Below are 15,346 nucleotides of genomic sequence, written 5' to 3' on the forward strand. Positions count from 1 at the left end.
GGATTATGCCTGTTAATTGCAAATTGTAATCCAAGAACTCCTTGTAATCTCCATCTTGATCCTCTTGTCTCAAAATCAGCTAGTCTTGCTAATATTCCACTTTTACCTATATGAAATATTTTTGATACCTTTTTCATAAGTAACAGTATGATTATATAACTGAAATTGAAATCTCTTAACTTGATTGTTATCGGGTAATTTAATGCCGCAGAATAATTAAGTATTCACTTTTAAACAGTTGTGAATCTTTAGATTGTCCTTAATTAACTGACACACAATATGTTCAATAGAAGTAAAGAAATAACGCGGATCTATCAAATTTTTAGTATTTTCAATATTGAAGGTCTTCAATCTGTTTCCAAGGGCTTTCTGAACTAAGTAAGTGTTGTTGGTATTTCTTGCTTTAGGCTTTTCAAATATATTTGTTGAGAATGGAAATAATTCCTCCAACTGTTTTTTTTTGTTGGCTCTTCAAATACATGTGTTGAAAATGGAAATATTATCTTGAGATCTTTTGATTCAGGTTCGGAAATTTCTTTTATATCCGTATCAGGAAATGGAAGAGCGCCAAAGTTTTCTTTCTTCACTTGATTAATATTATAATAATGACTAGCAATATTTCTGATTGAAGTATCTTTATTCATTCGATAATATCCTCTTATACCCAGAGTCCTAGCTATAGGTCTAAGTTCAAACTCTCTCAATGCGTTGAGATTTTGATTCCCCATTTATTTAGGAAAAAATTATATCAATATTTATTCATTAACTTTTGTTTTTTCTATATTCATGATTTTCTCCATATGGGCGCCTGTTTTTTATGTTTTTGAGATATGTTTTACATACATATTTCCCACACTCACAAAGAATTTTCTGAAGGACTTGTTCTTTGTTTTCATAGTACATTTTCAGCCTCTGATTATTCTGGATTACATTTCTTCTGGATAATGTTTACATAGTTATGAAAATATTGTCCAATTTTATCTCTATTATTCTTACAGTATTCTTTATTCATCTCATTTGAACATGGCTCACATGTGGTAGAATGTTTATCTTTTGTATTCTTATTTTTATAGAAATAATCTATGCTCTTGATCTCACCACATATATTACACATCTTAGTTGACAATGAACATTTGCTTCAATTTATTTAGAAAAACATTTTATCAATATTTATTCAATAATTTTTCCGTATATAAATTTTAACTAAAATGGCTAATCAGTTGTTCGCTAAGTTAAATAACTCATATGTGTTTATGAAACTGACTGAACTTGAGATTAATAAAAAATATAAAGCATCTAACTTTGAAATTGTAGATACAAACTTCGGTAAGAAAGTCAAGTGTTAGATGGTCAATTTAAAATTACATTACCAGATAGATTTGTTATGATATTTGATTTAAAAATACTCTGAAAGCAGTGAATGATGAAAAATATATTTTCATCTCATATAATGGTTTAAAAGAAACAAAAACTGAAAAGCCAATGCATGAAATACTTTTCTCTAATGAATGAATCATTGATGTTCTAATTTACTCATGTGAGGTGATTTATAGTCCGCCTCGGTGGTGTAGTGGTTAGTGTGATTAGCTGCCACCCCCGATGCCCGCGTTCGATTCCCGGCTCTGCCACGAAATTTGAAATGTGGTACGAGGGCTGGAACGGGGTCCACTCAGTCTCGGGAGGTCAACTGAGTAGAGGTGGGTTCGATTCCCACCTCAGCCATCCTCGAAGTGGTTTTCCGTGGTTTCCCACTTCTCCCCTAGGCAAATGCCTGGATGGTACCTAACTTAAGGCCACGGAAGCTTCCTTTCCTCTTCCTTGTCTATCCCTTCCAATCATCCCATCCCCCCTCAAGGCCCCTGTTCAGCATAGCAGGTGAGGCCGTCTGGACGAGGTACTGGTCATCCTCTCCAGTTGTATCCCCCTACCCATAGACTGAAGCTCCAGGACACTGCCCTTGATGCGGTAGAGGTGGGATCCGTCGCTGAGTCCGAGAGAAAACCGACCCTCGAGGGTAAGCAGATTAAGAAAAGAAGAAGAAGAGATGATTAATGTTTTAACATTGTCTATTTGCTTGTTCAGGGTGTTTTTCAGATTTTCGTGAAATGATTGATTTTAGACGTTTTTGCGTTATTTTTCGTAAATGTGTGTTTTCTCTTTTTTGCAGTTTTTCGTGCAGACTCGACGAGGGCAAAAAATGATGATTGTGAGATCTTGGGAAATTTGTAGTAAAAACGTGCTTTTTCATTGATATTTCTTTAATTTTCCCTAAATTTTATTGTTTTTGCGTGTTTTGGTAATTTGGGCTAAATTGCGCTGGCGCTCTCAATATTATACGTATCTCTTCATACAGGTATAACCAAGTTAAAGAAATGTGAAATCTATCACATAAGATTGCGAGAAAGCAGACAAAGTTTTTCGTGCTATACTTATACATGAGAGTACAAAAGAGTCCATTCTATAGCCATGAATTCTGTTTCCAATAAATCACTTTAACTGAAAGTTAGGCAACTGAGTGACAGACTATTCTCTTTATTGTCAGTGGGTTGGTTTGTGGAAATAACAAAAACCATGAAGCAATGTAATATACCATCAACGTTATTCTGACGTACATCTTAGCGAAAAGGGCTGTCAACCTAATTCCTCCTTAACTTTACAACTGCGCAATGCCCAGTATTTCATCTCAGCGGGATAGCTAATTACAGGTATAATCTCACCGAGCTCTAGATACTTCACAATGTAGAACAGCATTCCTCGGAAACAGACAGTTCTCCAAACGGGAACATCCTGTGTAGGCACTTCAAACGGGATACATGGTCAGATAATAGGTGAAAATGATATAATGTCAAGGATCGTTTAAAAATATACTTACAAAATGTGCTCAGGAGAGAACAAGGGAAGTATCTAACCTGTCTACAACGTAAATAAATATTAACATGCACAGACGCTCACATTCAACTGATAAGGGGGCCAACGTTACGAAGTATAACCTAAGGCTACAACAAATTTTGGGGTCAATGCAGAAATTACTTTTCAAACACACGAACAGGGACGTGGTATTAATTAAGCCACACACCGGGCGAGTTGGTCTTGAGGTTAGGGGCACGCAGCTGTGAGCTTGCATTCGGGAGATAGTGGGTTCGAGCCCCACTGTCGGCTGTCCAGAAGATGGTTTTTCCGTGGTTTTCGATTTTTGCCTCTATATAACTCACTCACTTTTATAGTACAGAGTCTCCGATGATATATTTGAGTAAGAAATATTGTATTAAGTAAAGATTTTCGAAATATATAAACGAATGAGTGATGATGTGAATAGCAGGAATATATACGACTCTTCGCAGCATATAAGCATAAATGAATTTCTTAAGCTGTGATTCCGTGTTAGCCGGGCTGAGTGGCTCAGACGGTTGAGGCGCTGGCATTCTGACCCCAACTTGGCAGGTTCGATCCTGGCTCAGTCCGGTGGTATTTGAAGGTGCGCAAATACGTCAGCCTCGTGTCGGTAGATTTACTGGCACGTAAAAGAACTCCTGCGGGACAATATTCCGGTACTCGGCGTCTCCGAAAACCGAAAAAGTAGTTAGTGGGACGTAAAACAAATATTATTATTATTATTTTATTCCGTGTTATTGTGCGAGGTTTGTTCAGGATGTGTCCAATTGTATTGTGCAAATGTTATTAAGTATCAGTGTTGTTTTAACCTACTTCACTTGAAATGTTTATTGTTTTTACGATGTTGGGAAATGATGCCTTCAGCTCGTGTCACTATACAACTGTGTGCTATATACATATATTCTCTCTTAGGATGATTCATTAACTAAATTACATAACTGAGATTATATCCGTGTGTCATCTGTCGTAAATATGCGAAGGAGTTTTGCTGAGGTTTAATTAAGGCTTGTTCTTCCATGTTCATTTGATGTCATTAACTTTTCGTACATGAAAACCCTCAAACCCTCAATAATAATAATAATAATAATAATAATAAGAATAATAATAATAATAATAATAATAATAATAATAATAATAACAATACCCGTGTGGGGATTTACGGTTACCTCCATCGGGCGCGTCCCATTGGAATTGGGGAAGCTCGCTGGCTCTGCCGCCAGCAGAGTCAGAGGGTAGTTGGGAAATAAAATACCACCATGAAAAAACTGGTCCCTTGCCAGGGTTACGGCGAAGACTGGTAAATGACCAGAAGCCAGAAAACATCTTGAGGCAACCTCTAGGGCTAACAACCCTAGTTGTAAAAGGATGGGTACCCGTCCAAAGCAAAGTCAAGTCAAAAAGCATGATGGCACAACATTTCAAGAAATATACCCCAGGGGGTAAATCTTCGGATAAATCCCTCGTCGTGAACGCCACGGCGCACGAGTCTCATTCGGATTCTGGGGAGACTCGACATCATGCAAGAGACGAGTCGGAGCGTCTCGGTGTACCCCGAAGAGTCAAAAACTCAGGCGAAAATCTAAAACCTTTCTAGCAACTTTCAACATAAATTCACTTACACAAACTGGCAAGCTGAAATCCCTCACCGAAGCTCTGCACGAAAATCAGATATCCATAATGGCCCTACAGGAAACAAGGTACCCAGATGAAGAGATTTTTGAATCCGAAGGCTACCGATTTTTCAAGAGCAAAGCTCAAAGAGGAATCCTCAATGGAGCAGTGATGCTTGGAACCGCGTTTGCTGTTAGAACCAAGATCCTTAAGTCGGTTGCAAATTTCGAACCTGTGAATGACAGATTGTCTATACTCACAATTAAATGCGTGAACAAAACCTACGCCCTAGTTAACGCACATGCTCCTACAAACGATAAGAACAAGTCTGATCCAGACGAAGTTGATAATTTCTGGGACCTACTGGATGAAAAATTAAACAAAATCCCCAAACAACATGTCAAGCTTCTTTTGGGTGACTTCAATGCCCAACTAGGTCGTGAACAGAAGTACAAGAAAGATATAGGAAATTACCCTGCTCACAAAAGAACCAATCCCAACAGCAAAAGACTGGCGTCCATTTGCGAAAATCACAACCTGCAGGTCATGTCAACCCACTTTTGCCATCTACCCAGAAAGCAAATGACTTGGCGTTCTCCCGTCCAAGCTCTCGGAGAGTTCCAAATTGATCATGTTGCAATCTCTAGGAGAAACAGCCCTGAGATTATGAATGTCAAGGTAAAGAAAGGCATCAATGTGGCCTCAGATCATTATATGTCTCCTATCAAATTCAAACCAATTCCCGCAAATACAAGGAAGACAACCAAACAGATCACACGCTTCGACAGTGATAAACTTCGGCAAAAGGTCGAGGAGTTCCAGGAGAAGGCTAGACCAAATGACTGTGACTTTAACAACGCCAAAAGTCTCCTTGTTGAGGCCGCCAAAGACGTTGCAGAAATCAAGAGAAGCAAAAAGCATGCCTGGTGGAATGGTACCTGCGAATCAGTCCTCCAAGAAAGACTCAATGCGTGGAAACAGTACTACTCTACGAAATCAGAAAATTTTTGGGAAACCTACAAAACCCAACGTGCCCAAGCAGCTAGGGTGTTCAGAACTGAGAAACGTAAATACGAAAAATCTCTCATTGAAAAGATAGAACAAAACTTTAGGAAGAATGAAAGCAGAGAGTACTACAGAGACTTCAAACGCAAACTCACTGGCTATAAACCACCATCTCTATGCTTTGAGCGAAAGGACGGCACACTGGTGACGTCAAATGAAGAAAATTGCAGCATTCTGGCAGATTACTTCAAGAATTTACTTAATTGCTCTAAACCGCAAAGCGCCATTGAGACCAAGGAACCCTTACTCAGGTACCCAGATTCCAGACCACCCAACAGAGATGAAATCAAGCGCCACATTGCCCGTCACAAAAATAACAAAGCGCCAGGGGAAGACTCAGTAGTAGCAGAACTATGGAAATATGCCCCAGAGAAATCACTTGATATCTTGCAAAAGCAAATAGAAGAAATTTGGAACAAGGAGACCCTACCCGAAGGTTGGAAAATAGCTTTGACCCATCCATTACACAAAAAAGGCAGCATGAAGAACATCAACAACTACAGAGGAATATCTTTGCTACCCGTGACTTAAAAAATTCTATCACTTGCCATCCTGGAGCGTTTGGAAGCACAAGTCGAACATCAAATAGGTGAATACCAAGGAGGGTTCAGAAAAGGTCGCTCAACAGCTGAACAGATCCAAAATCTCAAAACGATCATCAGATATTGTACACTAAGGTCCAAGCAGTATGTGTCTGTCTTTGTGGACTTTAAGAAAGCGTACGACTCCATTGACCGGGAAGTCCTGCTAAACATCTTAAATGAATTTGGAGTTGATTTGAAACTGCTGGCATTAATTAGAGCCACCCTGACCGATACAAAATCCAAGGTGAAGTTCCACGGATGTCTCTCGCATTCCTTTGACATCAAAACAGGAGTCCGACAAGGTGATGGGCTATCCCCGATACTCTTCAACTGTGTTCTTGAAAAGATCATCAGAACCTGGCGGGTTAGATTACAGGAAACCAACTACAGTCCATTGAGAATAGGAACCAAATCCAAGGGGATCGCAACAGACTGCTTAGCATTTGCCGATGATATTGCTTTTCTCTCAACCAACATAGAAACCGCTAGAGCTCAAGTTGAAATTTTAAAGGAAATTGCAGAACAAACTGGTTTGCAGATATCGTTTGAGAAAACAGAAGTAATGACTAACATCAAAGAGGCTCCACCAAAACTCCATACAAAATATGGGGACATCACCCGAGTAGACAAATTCAAATACCTGGGTGAGATCATCATGAAAAATGGACTGGACAAAGAAGCACTTCAGGAGCGAGTACGCAAACTGGAAATAGCCTACCAAACATCCCGCACAATCTACAACAAAAAATGCCTTTCCCAAAACACCAAGATACGTCACTATGAAACAGTTCTGAAGCCAGTAGTTCTATATGCAGCCGAAACCCTGTCTCTAAATGCCAACAAAGGACTCCTTGAAGAACTGGAGAAAAGAGAACGCAAAATTGTGAGAGGAATCTTGGGATCAAAGTACAGAAATGGAATCCATCAAAAGAGATCCAACAAGGAAGTCTACAGCAAAATAGAGAAAATTACCGACACAATAAGAAAAAGACGGGCACAATTTTACGGTCATCTGAAAAGAATGGACGGAAGAAAGTTAACTAAAGAAATCTTTCACTTTTTTATTCAAACCCCAAAACCACAATTCCCTGGTTTAGAAATACCAAAGAAGACCTGCAAATGCTACATATCTCAGCTGAAGACGCCCTTAACAGAGATCTCTTCCGCAAGAAAATATTGACGAACGGGCTAAACCGAGACGAGCAACCGAAGTGAAGACACGGTGCCCCTTGGACAGAGGAGCGTAAGCAGGCCCACTCACAAAGAATGAGGGAAATTTGGGCTCTAAAGAAGGCCAAGTTCAGTGTCAAATGCAACAAGACTTAACGTGGTCCTTGATGGCCCCAGCGAATTATATATAATAATAATAATAATAATAATAATAATAATAATAATAATAATAATAATAATAATAATAATAATAATAATAATTGTTACCGTGATTTGGTGGATCAACAGATGTGAAAGTGATATAGTGATGTATCTTGCTGTTTTATTATTATATTATTATTATTATTTTATTATTATTATTATTATTATTATTATTATTATTATTATTATTATCGTGTTTTCGTGGATCACAGAGGTGAAAGAAAGTGCGGGCTGGAATGGTTCTATCTACGAGAGACAAAGATTAATTTAAAACTTTGTAATAAATGTTATATTTCTATTGAGAAAATTAAATGTTAACAAACAATATTTCAGGTAGGGATAGTCAGGTACAAAATGGCAATTTTGATACAAGAATAGAAAACCCAAGGATTGGTAATTTACAAGTTTTGAGCTTCAAGCTCCAAATTTACAAGCTTCCAAAGTCGCTAATATTGAGTTTAGACAGATAAGGAGAGAAATCTCCCGAAACACATATTTCAAGAGCACTTTGCTCCAACAGTTAAAAATGTACGGCCTTCCCAAGGCACTACTCAGTATTACACAAATATCAGAAAAGAGCTTACATGCTCTCCAAATCAACCAATGAGACTGCTCTCCCTACCCTTAGAGCCTGATTATTAAAGATTAGAGCTTCTTTGCTCAATAGAATTATATTACTAGGCCTATCTAGGCACACCCTACAATTTACAACGCCATTGTAATTACCTTTTCTATTACACAGGGGTATCTAGTACCCACACTACCAGGCCTACGTAGAGAAGAACAGGCTACATTACTGGGCCAAACACAAAATATATGGAGGCGTATACTTGCGCTCCTTGAAAACCAAGTTTACAACATTACTGGGGCTTGCGGCCCGATGATGCAGAGGCTAATCCCAAACTACTGAGGTGACTAGAAGGACAAACTAATGTATGATTTACAGGAGAAAAACAGTTACAAAATCGTAGTCACCTCAAGATAAGTTGAAGGAGAATTCGAGAGGGTAACGCACTCTCTATCCCAAATTTACAGTTTAAGTCTCTAGGACTTACATGAAGTTTTGCATGAAAAGGAGAAATATTTACATTTTTAGAAAACGGATGGTTACATAGTTAAAGATTAGAAATTTCCCCTCGGATCAGTTTGCGGAGATCACTACTTAGATGTAAAAACTGTTGCCCATTACCTTACCTGATGTTCTGAATGCGGAAGATAATGGTCCCCGCCTCCTGCCTCACACACACACACACAGTAATTCGATGATCAATAAGACAAGTTAACTCGAAAAAGCCGCAGCATTTATACCAGAGAGGAGGGTTCGAGAAGGCTCTGGACTGAATCCGGACACACTCTCTCATTTTATTGGATAATCAAAAGTTAAAAGAAGCTTATGACTGGCTGAAAAATAAATACAGAAAATTTGCCATTGGCGAGACTCAGAAGCTGGCGAGATGAGAAGGAAGTGTTGCAAACCTTGAAGTACCAAACATAATGAAAGTCAATTCAGTTGAGAAAACGTATAAACACAAAATTTCTTGAAATCTCTAATTATTCCACTTTTCATCAGAGTGCATGACCTCAGTTCTTTAGTAGAGACATCCTCGGACAAAAGTGCGAACTTCTAGTGATACACCAAAACAAAACACAGGAATCCAGTCAGTTTAGGAAACTTTAAAATAACATCTTCCCCTGTTATTTAGTAGTGACATCTTCTGATCAATGTCCCAACTCCATGCACTATCAGTTTCAATATTTATTCGATAGATAGCGTTCGTTAAGGCGCTTTTTTTTTTGCTAAAGACTTTACGTCGCACCGACACAGACATGTCTTATGGCGACGATGGGGCAGGAAAGGGCTAGGACTGGGACGGAAGCGGCCGTGGCCTTAATTAAGGTACAGCCCTAGCATTTTCCTGTTTTGAAAATGGGAAACCACGGAAAACCATCTTCAGGGCTGCCGACAGTGGGTTCGAACACACTATCTCACGAATACTGGATACTGGCAGCAATTAAGCGACTGCAGCTATCGAGCTCGGTAAGGCGCTTCTTTTAAATGTGCGGGGTTGAGGTGTACCTCCCGGTACCAGTATTATTATTATTATTATTATTATTATTATTGTTATTATTATTATTATTAGTATGTGTATATGTGTGCATTCGTGCAAGCGCTTCGGTGACGATAGGATCCGAAAGTGTTAAGACTGGAAAGGTACTGGCTGTAGATTAAATAACTGTACAGCCCCAGCCTTCGCCTGATGTGAAAATGGAAAACCATCAAACATTATCTTCAAGCTGCCGAAGAAATTAGAACTGCCAACTCCCGAATGAAAGGTTACAGGTTCACGATCCGTACCATGTTATCAGCTCGCTTGGTTGAAATGTGTACTCTTATTATTATTATGTCCGCCTCCGTAGCGTAACGGTTAGTGTTATTAGCCACCGTCATCGGGGGGCCTGGGTTCGATTCCCGGTACTGCCAGGAATTTAAGATTGGCAAGAGGGCTGGTATGTGGTTCGAATGGTACATGCAGCTCACCTCCAATGGGGGTGTGCCTAAAAAGAGCTGCACCACCTCGGGACGAGGATACCAGTTCACTTCACTTTATTATTATTATTATTATTATTATTATTATTATTATTATTATTAAAACTTTCTGCTCCTTATATGGAAGGTCAGCGTGGTTGCCTCGCGTTCAAGAGGCTCCGGTTTCGATTCCCTGTCGGGGATGTTGACTTTAAATTCCTTGTCTCGAGGACTGGATGTCTGTTGCTGTCCGCAAAATCCCTGAAACCCATACACCACATTCAACACTACACAATGTAGTAACACTTCTCTCCCATACACAGCAGCTGCCACCCACCCTCGTCGGAGGGTCTGTCTTACAAGAGCTGCACCAGGTTAGCGATAGCCACACGAAATTATTATTATTATCATTTTTTTACAAGTTGCTTTACGTCACACCGACACAGATTGGTCTTATGGCGACGATGGAACAGGAACGAGCTAGGAGTTGGAAGGAAGCAGCCATGACCTTAATTAAGGAGCAGTCCCAGCATTTGCCTGGTGTGAACATGGGAATCCACAGAAAACCATCTTCAGAGCTGCCGACAATGGGATTCGAACCCACTATCTCCCTAATGCAAGCTCACAGCCGCGCTCCCCCAACCGCACGGCCAACTCGGCCGGTATGCAAAAAACTACAATGAATCCGAAATAATCATTGGATCCAATAATTCATAAAGCCTTATTTTCCGAGATGATGCTTGTTGTCCAAGGGGGTCCAAAATCGAGGTCATGATAGTACTAATTACTGGTAAAATAAAACCATGGTATTCCTCGCATGGTGGTACTAATCATAGGTAATATAGAACCATGGTATTTCTCATACAGTGGTACAGTACTAACCACATGTAACGTAGAATCATGGCGTTCCTCGCATGGTGGTACTAATCACAGGTAATGTAGAACCATGGAATTTCTCATATGGTGGTACAAAACTAAACACAGGTAACGTAGAATCACGGTGATCCTCTCATGGTGGTACTAATCACAGGTAATGTAGGCACATGGTATGTCACACGCAATGGTACCACTCACAGGTAACACAAACCCATGGTGCTTTACACGTGGTCCCTCACATAGTGGTACTAATCATAGGCTACGTTTACTCCATGGCGTTGCTCGCATGGTGGTACTAATCATAGGCAATGTAAACCCACGTTGTATCACACATTATGGTACCACCCACAGGTAACACAGACCCATGGTGTTCCTCTCATGATGGTTCTAGTCTCAGGCAACGCAGAACCGTGGTGTTCCTCACATAGTGGTGCTAATCATAGGCTACGTTTACTCCATGGCGTTGCTCGCATAGTGTTACTAATCATAGGCAATGTAAACCCACGTTGTATCACACATTATGGTACCACCCACAGGTAACACAGACCCATGGTGTTCCTTACATGATGGTACTAGTCTCAGGCAACGCAGACCCATGGTGTTCCTCACATAGTGGTGCTAATCATGGGAAAACGGCTATGTGGCACGGGTCCTGTAGCTGTAAGCTTGTATTCGGATGTTGGTGAGTGAATATAAACCCAACCATCAACAGACTATTGCGTATCTAGTCATACTAAACCACCTTTCCTTCGTCCCCTGCTAACTCATATTGAGGACTCTTCTTTTATAAACACTCGTTGACCCCATACTTGTTCGATTCCCCATTCAAACCTCTATGAGTTATGTATGCTACATGTGAGTGTATTTCGGACATGTTTCCACATATTTGGTATTAAGTAACTCCTTACACCTACCCTATACGGAGGATAGATAGACCTAGTGTCGTAGTAGTAACAGTAGCTTTTCTTTCCTATTAGTTTAACCTCGCATTAGCAGATCGAACATTTTCGGCAACACAAGGATAGGAATGGGCTAACATTTGGAAGTTACCAGCCGTGGTCTTAATTAAGGCACAGCCCCATCATTTGCCTGGTAAGAAATTGGGAAACCATGGAAAACTACCTTCGGAGCTGTCGACATTGGGAATCAAGCCCACCACCTCCCGAATGCAAGCTGAGAGCTACGCTACCCTAACCGCATTGCAAACGCGCTCGGTAGTAGTAGTAGTAGTAGTAATAATAGTAGTGATGGTAGTAGAAAAGGGGTTACGAAACGAGACGGTAAGGTCCAATAAACACGAACAGATCCTCGCAATTACTATATCGCTATCGACCCTTGTCTGCGTCAGAATTCTGTATTATTGCAAAGAAGCCGTTTCAATAAAGCAACATTGAGGTCAGTGCATTGATTTCCCCTAAATGTGAACTGCGGAGATAATGCCATCCTATTTTATTGAACCATAAATTTTATGTAGAATATCATGAGATACGCGACGAAGGATCGTACAGAAATGTTTCATACGTCCTTGTGCTCCAATTTCAAAGACGAACACAGATGAAGCCAAATATCAAATGCTCTCTCTTCAGGCAGACTAACAAAGTGAGTATGTTCAGTTGATTTCGCTGATAAATGGCCATCTTACTTTTAGTATTTTCTTTCTCTCCACTAGACAAATAATCGTGAACTATCGTGAAGAAATACGGCTACGATATTTATGGATTTCTATGTAAAATGATGTGAGGTTACTGATGGTCCCGGAATGGGAAGGTACAGCCCCTCCAGTATATTTTGGTAACCAAATCTTCAGGGCTGATTATGTTGGGATTCATACCCACCATCCTCCGAATTCAAGTTTACAACTGCCCGAACGTACCGCATAGCCGAGTCACTCAGTGATGGTTTTGCTGTCCACGGAAACTAGCATCATCTCACAAAGCGTAGCATTGATAGAATTGTACGATATTCAGAGATATTTGCAGATATGAAGTTCAACGTTAAATGATTCCAATATAAATGGCAATGGTACTGTAATGTCCAGACTCATTACATTCTGTTCTAGAAATTTGATCATTATAATCTTCAGCTTACTATCTAATGTTTAGTTTGTATTCAAGTAATTTCACTTTTGTCATATGTGTATCAATGGGCAAACACAGTACTGGAATAAATATATACTAAATAACACTCGCTGATGACTTCGTAATTAGTAACCTATACATTTACCAAATTGTTGAAAAATTAGCTTTTATTAATGGATGTTTACATAAAAACAGAGAAGGAAGATTGTAGAAGAACAAAACAATCAAATGAAACCTTAACAAGATATTAGTTAAGTAACAGATCAGCCAAGTTTAGGATATGAAAATTCTGGATATGAAAGAACGCCAGCATAGGGTGTGTGGATTTGTTTTAAACGTAGACTTAGGTTCGTCGACAACGGGTACATGGAAAGACATATTTCAAGACGCTTCTAGTGTTTGGGTAGGACTCACATATCGCCGAGAATATTTAACTTACGATTATGTTTAACGTCTCAATTGATGGAAAAAATAGCAGGCTATCTGGTGCAAAACAAAACTGAAAACATGAAACGTCATTTTTATGAAATAGCACTTCAATGTAATGCAAAATGTGTGCTAAATATGTGACGTCACACGCGCACTCTGTTATAATTCGTGCGCTCAGTTGGAGGTTAGCTGTCGTTAATATATCGTGGTCAGTGTACCACGTTCTATTGAATAAAATTTAGTTGTCATTTCTAATAAGTAAGTCTACGAAACCCTCAAAACCATTTGGCTGTTGCAATAGTGACAGCCTACCGCCAACATTTTGACGTTGACTGCCGTTTGAGAACAAATAATTAACTTGGCAACATCGCACAATAACTAGTCGTGGCCTTGTTGTAAACAGTCCTAGGAAAGCTAACGGGCGCGTATAATGTGAGTGCCATCTGCCGTACACAATGGACAAACAATGCCAGTGGTCACTGTTTCACCGAACACGTGCCAGGCGACGGCCACAAGCGTTGCCAACTGCTCACTTACATCACAATTTCGAAACTATACTTCACAGGATTTGGGTAAAAGGTATGTTTCGTTTCCTTTTCATAGAAGTTTCACGATCCTTCGACGTGCTCTACCACAGGGCAAGACAATTCATGGCCACCAGGTCGGCATGGTACCTACAATTCATTAGACGCCTTCTTTTTCAAGCTGGGTATAATCTCCCCACTTCGTATATTTAATTCCCGGTTTCGTGTCGATGAACTATTGCAAAGCGCATGTAATAATACGTAACCGCTCGACACTCCGTACGATTTATCGAACTCCCTTGAACAAGAGAATGAGTTTAGGTAACGGCGTGATTTTAGTATGGGCGATTTCTGCTTCGATACTAATGTCATTACTACTTTAAATAATAATCAATGCCGCATTATAATCAATAGAAGAAAAATTAATATTAAGTACGAACGTTTGAGTGTGGAGAAAATCTGTCGTAAAGAAAGTATTACCGACATAGAAATAACACAGATATAACTTACTTATCATATAAATGACACGAATAAAATCTTGCGATGCTCCTTTACTATCAAAATAGTATCTCTTTTGCTATTGAATTGATTATTTTAGCAGAGCTATTATTGTAAAGTGAAATAGAACGTACTCTCGCAGAATTTATTTTCGTATGTTAACAGCATACGAAGCTTAACACATTATTTTAGCTTTACGCTTGTAATCCATTAACATGTCAGAATAATGTATACAGAGGAATTGTACATTTGGTGTTGTTGACGACAACATTTACTTTGCTATTTATATTTTACACTTTACATGTTTCTTAGAACCGTATCAAAATATAAGTATGCAACAATTGTCTAGCTTCATAAATTTGTATACATAGTGGCATATCTTACGTAGTTCAGTGTCCTGCTGTCTTTATATTTTGTGGTAATCTGTTGTAATGAAACAGCGTATAAAACTATAAAGTCACAATACCTAGAGCCTATTTCTGTTACTACCAGGTTTAATTTTCCAGAAGGCTAGACGCCAGTATATTAACGATGCAAATACCAGAAAAATTACCTGGCTCCTAGGTTTGATGGCTGTCTCTTAAATTTAAAAACATTTGTCTTGGCCTGCTCTACCATTTACCAGATACCCTACTTATCATGAATATTCAATATGATATTCAATATAGTTCGCGCACCTTTTAGCGATAATTCGTTGTACGGTGTGAGGAGTAAGGAGGGAGCTCTCCCGTTTCCGGTAATACTGCCAAGCTTAATGGAAATGAAATCCGAATTGAATCGATAATATAATCGATCGATATGAATTTTCTAAACCTTTATTACCTTAAGCCAACAACTGTGTCATACACATATTATATAATATTTCTCGATGCGAATCTTGTTCCTAGCATG

Source organism: Anabrus simplex, chromosome 2, assembly GCF_040414725.1.
Source record: "Anabrus simplex isolate iqAnaSimp1 chromosome 2, ASM4041472v1, whole genome shotgun sequence".
Classification (NCBI taxonomy): domain Eukaryota; kingdom Metazoa; phylum Arthropoda; class Insecta; order Orthoptera; family Tettigoniidae; genus Anabrus; species Anabrus simplex.